The 11,990-nt window shown below is 33.2% G+C and overlaps 1 non-coding gene across 1 annotated transcript; it reads right to left on the reverse strand.

The window, feature by feature from the left end:
- Positions 1 to 3,594: 3,594 nt before the first annotated feature.
- On the reverse strand, positions 3,595 to 3,667 carry TRNAF-GAA. The gene has a single exon. It is a non-coding gene; the product is annotated as a tRNA-Phe (tRNA).
- Positions 3,668 to 11,990: the final 8,323 nt, after the last annotated feature.

Consider the following 11,990-nt stretch of genomic DNA (forward strand, 5'->3'; position numbering starts at 1 on the left):
AAAGGTGTAAATTGGAAAGAATCTTAGTGCTCGAGGATAATGTAGTGTTATGAAAACTAGCTAGATTGAATCTTCAAAGATTAATGTAAATTTTGTGAAAATTTAGAGGAACCCTTTTAGTATGTTTGCAATAGCTTAGTCATGCAGCAACAACGTAATGTTTCAAATACTCTTCCTTATGATTAAATACTAATGGTTCGTGAGGTCAGAAGTCTTTCTTTAATGTTAAGGATATTTAGTCCTAAAGTATAACTTACCATATATATCATATTTGATCTTTTATTATAGGATATTTGTGTTCTATCACAGCTCTTTTCATTTATTGTTATTCCCCTATCCTTTATAATTTATTTGATTATTTGAGAACTTCATTTATGTCGGGTGGTTTTAGCAAATACATGAGATTATAATGATGGTGTTAATATAACACATGCGGAAGCAATTTGGATCTTAGGCACTTTTAAAACATCAATTATAGTAAATAACTAGCATGTTCATGAATATTAAAACTTAATGAGTTTGAATACTAACCTTTTGTAGTTCAAATTCCTTTTTCCTCACAAACCGGTTTCGAACCACCACTAGTGTCTTCTCCACTATCCTCTGGCCTTAGAACGGGATTGTGGAATCCGGTGAGTGACTAAACTTGGGAGGAATTTTGTATATATGAAGAGAGTGTTTGTGAGAGGTTTTTCTCAATGTTTTTCACCAAGAAGAAGACATTTCATGTTTTATGATCACTCTATTTATAGAGTCATGTTTGCATGTTCATGCAAATTTGAGATCACCAAATTTTGACACTAAAAATTCCACTCAAATGTTTGGGATTACGTGGCAAGCATGCATATTTGAGTTAACCAAATTTTGACACTCAAATTTGTAGGGTTTATTTGGCAAACATGCAAGTTTGGTTAAACAAAATTTTGACACCTCAAAATTCCACTAATATGGATTTTTCCATTAAATGAAGTCAACATTTTGACTTTCTTCATTTTGATTCAACAATCAATTTGAATTATAAATTTCAAATTAAAGTAATATTTAATGATTAATTAAATATTTAATTAATATTTAATATTAATTCAAATGCCAATCCCAATTAATTCCGACACATATTTGATTAAGATAATAAATTTTATTTAAATATTTCAGTCCGATATTGTAGATATTTACTTATGAAATGACGGTTGAACCTAGCCTATCCAATTTTGTAGATGAAGTATGAATGCTTGTTGAATGTTCTTGGCCTTGGATTGTGTAATAGGTCCAGTTGAAACACCGTGATTCTTATCATCATCCCCCTCTTCAAAAGGATTCGTCCTCGAATCAGAAAAATCATCACCTACATCAAAAGAACTCAACTCAGTAACATTGAAAGTAGAATGTACACCGTGATTCTTATCATCATCCCCCTCTTCAAGATTCGTCCTCGAATCAGAAAAATCAGCACCTACATCAAAGGGACTCAACTTAGCAACATTGAAAGTATAATGTATTGACAATTCTATGGGAAGATCAATTTTATTGTTCCATGCAATCAAATGAGTCATTTTACTAAATGTCTTACGAAGCATTTATAGTCAAATAAAGAATTAGGAATCCACGCTATCTTTAGATCTACCGACTCACTCCCAATTGAATTGAGCTATCTATGGTTAACATTATAATGAAAGTTCATGAGTAAAATTATTTACGCTAATTCATTGAAACTTTAAAAAGAAATCATCTCTAAATTTAGATAAGATAGTAAGTTATACTAATTGAATCAGGTGTGGTGAAGGTCGAACAAACACGTGACCTTCAAATCTTCAATATTACGCTCTCCCAACTAAGTTATCCCCGTTAACATTGAAAATGAAAATTTGGAAATTTTAAAAAGAAATAATCACTAAACTTAGATTATATAGTAATTTTAAAAAGAAATAATCACTAATTTTAGATTGAATATTCGAGTTATGCAAGTTAGTCAACTTGAATTAGGTGCGGTGAACGTGGATCAAACACGTGACTTTTAGATCTTCACTGGTGCTCTCCAAACTGAGCTATCCTGCTAACATTAAAAATAAAAATTCATCGCTAATTTTAGATTTAATATTCGAGTTATGCAACTTAGTCAACTTGAATCTACAGCTAAAATTAAAAATAAAAATATTTTCACTACTTCATTGAGATTTTAAAAAATTGAATAGTCAGGAGTCGAGTTATGTGACTTGAATCAGGTGCGGTGAACGTGGATCGAACACGTGACCTTCAGATTTTCAGTCTGACGCTCTCAAAACTGAGTTATCCTCACTAATATTTGAAAAAAAAAATCATAAGTAAAGGTATTTCTGCTAATTCATTATATTTTAAAAAGAAATAATCGCTAATTTTAGATTGAATAAAGTTATGCAACTTAATAGACTTATGCAACATAAACCAAGTGCGGTGAACATGGATTAAACATGTAACCTTGAGATATTCATTCCCAACTGAGCTATCCCCGCTAACATTAAAAATCAAAATTCATATGTAAGGGTATTTCCGCTAATTCATTATTCATTGAAATTTTAAAAATAAGTAATAACTAATTTTTTATTGAATAGTTAGCTTATGTAAATGGAAACTGGTGCGGTGAACGTGAAGATTAAACACGTGACCTTCAAATCTTTAGTTTGACACTCTCCCAACTGAGCTATCCCCGCTAAGATTAAAAATAAAAATTCATAAGTAAAGCTATTTCCACTAATTCATTATATTTTAAGAAGTATTTATAATCAACTAAACTACAAGATATAATGAATGTCGATCAAACACAAGACCTTCCAATATTCAATCTGATGCTCTCCCAACTAAGCCATTCCAGATAACATAAAAAAATGAATAATCACATGTTTTAGATTGAATAGTTAAGTTGTGCAACTTAGTCAACTTATGCCAGTTGGATAAAAAACATGCAAGATCTTCCTCTAATTCATCGAGATTGAGATTTTAAAAAGAAATAATTGCTAATGTAATGAACGTGGATCAAACACGTTACCTTTAAATCTTCAATATGACGCTCTCCTCACTAATATTAAAATTGAAAATTCAAAAAGTAAAGGTAAACTTATGCCAGCTGGATAAAAAACGTGACAGATCTTCCTCTAATTCATTGAGATTGAGATTTTAAAAAGAAATAATCGCTAATTCAATGAACGTGGATCAAACACGTTACCTTTAAATCTTCAATATGACGCTCTCCTCACTAATATTAAAATTGAAAATTCAAAAAGTAAAGGTAAACTTATGTCAGTTGGATAAAAATAATCGCTAATTCAATGAACGTGGATCAAACACGTTACCTTTAAATCTTCAATATGACGCTCTCCTCACTAATATTAAAATTGAAAATTCAAATAGTAAAAGTAAACTTATGTCAGTTGGATAAAAAACGTGACAGATCTTCCTCTAATTCATTGAGATTGAGATACCTTTAAATCGATGCTCTCCTCACTAATATTAAAATTGAAAATTCATAAAGTAAAGGTAAACTTATGTCAGTTGGTTAAAAAAATGACAGAATAATCGCTAATGACAGTAAATTTAGAGTCAAGTTATGCAACTTGAACAAAGTGCGGTGAACGTGGATCGAACACGTGACCTTCAAATCTTCAGTCTGACGCTCTCCCAACTGAGCTATCCCCGCAATCATTAGAAATAAAAATTCATCAGTATAGGTATTTTAGCTGATTCATTGAGATTTTAACAAGAAATAATGACTAATTTTTTATTAAATAGTCAGGTTATGCGAACTAGGTTTGGTTAACATGGAGATGGTTAACATGAAGATCGAACACGTGACCTTCAAATATTAAATTTGACTCTCCAAATTGAGCTATCCCTACTAACATTAAAAATGAAAATTTTTAAGTAGAAGTATTTACGCTAATTAATTGAAATTTTAGAAAGAAATAATCACTAATTTTAAATTGAATAGTCAAATTATGCAAGATTCAACACGAGACCTTTAGATCTTCAATCTAATGCTCTCTCAACTGAGCTATCCACACTAACATTAAAAATGAAAATTCATCAGTAAAGGTATTTTCACTAATTCATTTTAATTTTAAATAGAAATAATCACTAATTTTTAATAAGATATTCAAGTTATCCAACTTGTATAAGGTGCGGTGAACTAGAACACGTTAGGTATTTTCGATAATTCATTGAGATTTCAGAAAGGAATAATGACTAATTTTAGATTGAATAGTCGGGTTATGCAACTAGAATCAGGTGCGGTGAACGTGGATAACAAACACGTGACCTTCAAATCTTCAGTCTGATACTCTCCCAACAGAGTTATCCCCGCTAATATTAAAAATGAAAATTCATAAGTAAAGGTTGTGAATGTTTGATTAATCCACCACACCCAAATGGTGTGAGAGTTCTCTTATTTATAATCATTTACAGAATACAGAAATAAGGTAAATTACAAATAATAAGGAAATAGCGATAAAAGGAAAGAATAATAAATGAATACAATATATTTGCATTTAGTAAAAGGGAAAATATGGTAACCCGTAATGTAAGGCAAATATCTAGATATTTGCCTTATAATGAACGGTCAACTATCCTTAACACCCCCCCGCAAGCTGAGCGTCGGATTTGAACGAACATGAAGCTTGGATCTGAAAAATTCAAAGAGAGGTCGAGAAATACTCTTTGTGAAGATGTCAGCAACTTGGAGATGAGAGGGTACATATTGTGTACGAAGTTTGCCAGCGATAACAAGTTCTCGAAGGAAATGATAATCTAGTTCAACATGCTTGGCCCGCTTGTGAGAAACAGGATTAGAGCTCAAAAAAATAGCACTTTTGTTGTCACATAAGAGTAAGGGCTGCTGTGAAATAGGGACCTTGAGGTCATGCAAAAGATGCGTAACCCAAAGAAGTTCAGCAGCAGTGGTGGCAACCGGTAAAAGAGATGGAGGGCTATATGTGCTGGAGCGCGGCAACTCTGCTTTTATTTCAGCCCTTAAAAACAAATCTTTACGTGCTTCATATGATTTATGGCATGCTCGTCTGGGTCATGTGAATCATTCTGTTATTTCTTTTTTAAATAAAAAAGGTCATCTTTCTCAAAAGCCCTTGAAAAGAAAGGATCAGGGTTGTGAAACCGAAAGGGCTCTGATACCATGTGAATGTTTGATTAATCCACCACACCCAAATGGTGTGAGAGTTCTCTTATTTATAATCATTTACAGAATACAGAAATAAGGTAAATTACAAATAATAAGGAAATAGCGATAAAAGGAAAGAATAATAAATGAATACAATATATTTGCATTTAGTAAAAGGGAAAATATGGTAACCCGTAATGTAAGACAAATATCTAGATATTTGCCTTATAATGAACGGTCAACTATCCTTAACAAAGGTACTTCCGCTAATTCATTATATTTAAAAAAGAAATAATCACTAATTTTAGATTGAATAAGCAAGTTGTGTTTTTAGATTGTATAGTCAGGTAATAAACTTGTATTAGGTGCGTTGAACGTGGATAAAACACGTGTGACCTTCAAATCTTCCGTCTAACAATCTCCCAACTGAGCTACTCTTGCTAACATTAAAAATGAATATTCATCACTAAAGGTATTGGGTACGCTTCTGGAAATTCAACAAAAGGCAATAGTATTAGACCGAGATGCCAGATTTAAATCTCGCTTCTGAAAAATTCAACAAAAGGCATTGGGTACGCAGTTATAGTACGACATTCCACCCATAAACAGATGGTCAAACAGAAATGCTCAAGCAAATATTGGAAGAAATGTTGAGGACATATGTGATCGATTTAGCAGGAAGCTGGGATAAATACCTACCCCTTATGAAATTCTCTTATAATAATAGTTGCCAAGCAACCATAAAAATGACCACATATGAGGTTCTCTACGGACGAAGATTTTGATCCCCTATCTTTTGGGAAGGGGGGCAAACGAGAACTATTGGACCAGAGCTATGCAAATTACCAACGCCGCAGTCTAGAAGATTAAAGCTAGGATACAAACCGCACAAAGCCGAGAGAAAAGCTATGCAGATCTAAGGCGCAAGGACATGGAATTGTTGGTAGGGGATCATATATTCCTAAAGGTAGCACCCCATGAGAGGGGTGCTCAGGTAGGGTAAAGAGGGGAAGCTAAGCCCTAGGTTTATCCATCCCTTTGAGATATTAGAAAGGATTGGATCTAGAATCGGGCAATGCCCAAATTTGTCTGTAGTACGTAATATCTTTCATGTATCCATACTACGGAAGTATACCCTAGATCCTTCGCACGTACTGGCTCATGAAACTCTCTTCTTGAGAGATGACCTAACGTATAAAGAAGACACGATTCAAATAATAGACAAGAAAGTCAAAAGATTGAGAAACAAGGAAATCGCTCTTGTTAAGGTCCTATGGAAGAATCATAGAGTAGAAGAAGCCACTTGGGAAACAGAAGGCAAATAAGAACCTTGTACCCTGGCCTATTTTAGAATAAGCACTTTCGATGACCGAAAGTTTTCAAAGGAGAGGAGAATTTGCAACACTCAAGGTCTCCAATAAGAGACCGTGTATAATCCCTACTAAGTTGTATCTAGAAGCAAAGAACAAGTAGAATTGAAAAAACATTGAGAAGATGATACTTTTTCTAATTTTTATAAACTTCCCGAATCATTAAATTTTTTATAGAATAATAATTACAAGGGGCTTAAAAAAGAAAGGCTCCGATCGGAGAAGACATTTCTGGCAGAAGATTCAAAAAAATCAAGAATGAAATTATAGAAATTCTAGATGTTTCAATGGTAGTGGAAAATCCGTCTATAAATTATGAATTAGGGTAGACTATTAGGGGCAAGAAGCAAGCTTAATCGAGTACCCAATCGAGAGATACATGTTTTTTGTTTTGGGGTATCGTGTTCATGGGTTTACCTCGAATTCGAGAACTAGTCCACTGTTCATTTCCAAACTCGTTCCTGCACCATCTAAATAAGTTTACCCATAAGTTTGGTGAAGGAAAGAGGTCCTCAAAGTGCTAGTAGGTTTTCCCACGAATCAGTCCATGTTAGGTTACCCTCTAATGTTTTCTTAAGCTAAAACCTCAACTCTTAAAGCCTAACCCAAGACATTATGTATAAACCTAAGTTCATCAATAATTCATGTACCAAGTACATAGAACTATGTGAATAACGTGCTAAATAAGTTGCTAGGATCCATACCCATAAGTAACCATTATTTGCCCATAAGTTCTTCTTTTGAGTCTGCTTCTTATTTTGTGTTTGTAACGATTATGTATATGTAACACCCCAAACATGAAGAAAATTAGCTCCCACAAAAATAAGCCACTCATGAAAGACCCAAAGGACAGAAAGGAAAAAAATTAAAGTTTTAAGCAAGAACAAGGGACTTAGTCAATTGAGTACTCTAACAAGTGATTTCAAGGATTGGAAAGGAAAAAGTAAATGAAAAGGGCAAAAAAGTCATTTTATCAATTATCAAAAATCTTTCTCGATTTGTAATTCCTTATGTAGAAGGAATCTCAAGATTCAAAAATAAGGGAGAAATGAACAAAAAACAATGAGGAATTTGTAGAAATATTATGGATTTTTCGAGAAAAATAATAATAAAATATTCAAAATGTGGAAATTACCAAAATACCCCTAAAAGAATGGATAATTAGAGAAATGTCACTCCTATTAGAATCAGAGCATCTACCGTGACCATCCGAGCAAAATCCTTCATACTCAAATCTCAACCGTTGGATCTCCTCCAAAATTTGATATGATCTCAATGAACACGCACGGATCATCACATCCAACGACTAGTATTCAAAGCCAAGGTCAATAAGGCTATGATCGGAGTTGATATCTCCGAAAAATTATCCAGAAAGTTCAATCTCTAAATAACGAAGATTTTAGAGCTCTCAATGTCGGTTTAAGCTCCTCCGATAAAGTCTGAAGTAGGAGAACCAATACGAAATAAGAATCGAGAAAGGTTGATCCCCCAATCGAATGCAATAAGCGTTTAGATTATGGGTCTCCTACTTTAAGATTTCTTCCAAATTCAAGAGCAATCCTCCACCATTTCTCTTCGAACATCTAAATAACGAAGATTCTGGAGCTCTCAATTTTGGTTTAAGCATCTCCTATAAAGACTGAAGTAGGAGCAACAATACGGAATAAGAATCGAGAAAGGTCGATCCCCCAATCGAAGGCAATGAGCGTTTAGATTATGGGTCTCCTACTCTCAGATTTCTTCCAAATTCGAGTGAATTCCTCCCCCATTTCTCTTCAAACATATTCCAACAGTTTCTCAACAAGATTACCCACAAGTTTTATGAAGGAATAGAGTTTTGAAAGTGCCCAGAAACCATTCCCTCAATTCAATCCGCCATTGAAGAACTTCAAGAAAAACTTGAAAATCAAATTCGAGGATACATGATGACTGGTCGAGCAAGAATGATTCCAATTAGTTTCTCCACCTCCAAGGAATGCTTCCATAGAAAACCACGAAGAAAAATAACCTCGAGAGCGTGCCGAATTGAAGGAAATAAGTTTCGAAATTAAATTGGGGATAAGAGCCGAATTCCTATCTACGATCTCTTTTCCTTCAAATTAAGGATTCCTCTAGCTTCAAAGAAAGAAGTTGAGTAAACTTGATGAAAGAATTGAGAGCTGAAACGTCGTAGAACAAGCTACCCAAGAGATCAAAAATCTTGTGTTTTGAGTGAGTTGCATACTGAGTTCGATTTCTAGAAATTAAGGTCCTAGACTCAAAGACATTCCTCTAAACCAATTCTTTTAGCCTGAAGAAAGGATATGAAAGAGGTTCAATAAAGAAATAGGGCCTTGAAACCCCTAGAATCGGCTACCAAATATAAAAATCCTTTGTTTTTTCTCCAGCGATAAATCAGATTTTGGACGAACTTTGGAAGCGAATATCTTAGGCTACGATCTACGAGAAGGTATCAAATCAATCCCTAACCCTTCCTTGTAACACTCATCTTTAAGTTTCACAAAGAAATCAAGGAGAGAAATGCTGTAAATGTTGCTGTACAGGCCGAGTTTCAGATGGCGGCGATGTGAAAAATGCGCATCTTCTTCCTGTTTAGAGGAAGAAAACGATGATATGGCAAGTTCAACTAAACTATCCAAGTCAACTCAAAATTTGACCTTTTCTTGGGTTTTCTCAATTTTAACCCTATTTCAGACCGATTCTTATAAAAACATTATGGTTTCATAAACTAGACACAATAAGGAGTACGTGGAAGGAAATTTGAAGTAATTCAGATACTGGAAGCTCAAGAATAGAGGTCCTAAACGTCAGCGAAGAGGCAAGTAGCCACCTTGGACTCTTTGTTAAGAAATACTTGTAGAAATCGCTTGGATTTTCATATGAACCATAAACCAAGTATGAATTAAGAATATATGAAAAAAAAACCCAAAGAACCCTGAGTTAAGACCCTAAACCGATCAAATAGCTCGAGATTTAAGTAATGTTAAAATAACCCACTATATGAGCTCCGCTGCCCATCAAATTTTAATACTGAGCATATTATAGTATATTGAGGTTGGATATGAATTTTGGTGGTCATTGGATAAGGAAAAGTAGGTAAACCAATAAACTGTGTAAAATGACCATAATGCCCCTAAGGAAATTTACCTTCAGCTCATGACCTAGATGACCTTCAAATGCTATGAAATTCATCAGTAGATCTTATTTTATAAAATCTTATATGAATCCTTTAGGATTGGTGGTTTATAGAAAAGTACTCTAATTTTATCCCAAGAGGTTATATAAGGTAATGAAGTTTGGGAGTTATTGGAAAACTTTAGTTAGCGAAACCAAGACATGGAAGAAAATGCTATCCATATGACTTTTCCCATGAAGCACGATGTTTATAAATTTTGTAGTCATTGTTGCCAATGTTTGGAAAGTATGGTAGATAAATTGGGTACTAAATTATTGTTTTCAACTGCATGTCATCTGAGGTGGTTATTGGTTAGAGCTATTATTTATAAGAATTTTAAGTCATAAATTGGGTAACAAATTATTGTTTTCAACTGCCTGTCATCTTTAGATTAATGAGCTGGTTAATAGAACATTACGAGCATTGCTTAGGGCTATTATTTGTACGAATATTAAGTCTTGGGACGAATGTATGCCACTCATTGTTCTCTTTTTAAAGTTGTTTATGGATTTAATCCACTTACGTGTCTTGATTTGCTTTCTATCATCTAATATTTTTGTGAGTAAAGCAGCCACAAGTAATGCAAATGAGATCAAAACATTGCATAAAGATGGGAATGAGACAATTGAGAAACAAAATTTCAATGTTGCTTCAAGAATTAACAAAGGACGGAATGAAATCATTTTTCAACCTAGTAACTGGGTTTGGATACATTTTCGCAAGGAGTGATTCTCATCTCAAAGGAAGACAAAGTTACATCCAAGAGGGGATGACCCTTATCAAGTCCTTTAAAGAATTAATAACAATGCATATAAAATGATCTTCCATGAGAATTTCAGCACATCCTACTTTCAATGTTGCTGACTCGAGTCCTATTGATGTAGGTGATGATTTTCTGATTCGAGGACGAATCCTTTTGAAGAGGAGGAAGATGATAAGGGCCACGGTGTTCCAAATGTTCCAACTATACCTATTACACGATCCAAGGCTAAGAAGATTCAACAAGCATTCATTTTTCATCTACAAAATTTGATAGGCTCGGTTCAACTATTATTTCATGTGTTACAAGCTTATTAGATTGAGGAAGGACCATTTGGAGCTTCAGAAGTGAATATTTACACGGTTGAAGAAGCAGATGAAGTTGCAAGCATCATTACATGAGTTGTTAGAAAACTTTATTTATTTTTAATTTCATAAAGTTTGTAATGGTAGAATTATCAAATTGACTTCATCTTTTGTGGAGATTCAAGGGGATCGAGATTAAATCCCGGCCACTAATTTTCATTCATGCCATGTTTTAATTTTTATTCTTTCTTATTTCTCAAAGATTAAAAAGAAAATTATCCTCTCTCGCATATGGTTCGTTATTTGATTATTTTCTCTTGAGTGAAATTTAAGTGAAACACATTCTCTACCCAAGTAATTGCAAGATGCAAGCTTCACACTAAGAAGAATCAAAGTCCCTATCAACGTCCTTAAGTGTCAATTTTTATTCTCCATCTCAACATAAATTAAACTTATTTTCGTGAAGATATCTATTTATAAAAGAAAAATATCTCAGAGTCACAAAAATAAAAATGAGATATAGATACGAGACATAAATATGATAGCAAATAGATATGGTAACATGTCATTTGTAAAAAAATAGGACACCGATGTGACAATGATACATTAATTAAAAAGAATTATTTCAAAAAATTTATCAATTTTATATTAGAAATAAACTCATATAAATAAGTTTATATGTTTGTATACTTAAAAAAAAAACTTAAGGTACGTTTCACTCTCAAAATATATTCAAAGTCAAGGGTATGATACGAAATGCTGGATTATAAATTTGTAATGTATCCATTGTATTAACAAGTATTCAGTACATGCCCAACACGTGTTAGATTAGTGAAACTAAGTTATTCTCATGCTTTCTTTACACCTATTTAAAGTAGTTTGAAAACTAGCACGTCAAATATTATAATTGACTAACTACAACTCCAATTTTTTCCTTTAAGGATGGTTTTGACCAAAGAGAAATAAAATCCTAAATTTAGTACATAGCTGCAAAGATGGACATGAGAATGAGTTATTCTCATATGGAGAGAGATTTAACCGTAAGTTATATCTCATATCCTCTCTTTACCAATTATTTAGTTTTATTTAGTATGTTTCATAAAGATACGTCTATCGATAGCAAAAATAAATAAATAAATAAATAGAATAGATTAAATTACCCAAAAGTAATGGCTAACATAATTTAAAAAAAAATCATAAAAGGAAGAATGGATTAAATTGGCTCATTGCTAACATAATT

This window comes from Cucurbita maxima, unplaced genomic scaffold (assembly GCF_002738345.1).
Source record: "Cucurbita maxima cultivar Rimu unplaced genomic scaffold, Cmax_1.0 Cma_Scf00042, whole genome shotgun sequence".
NCBI lineage: Eukaryota > Viridiplantae > Streptophyta > Magnoliopsida > Cucurbitales > Cucurbitaceae > Cucurbita > Cucurbita maxima.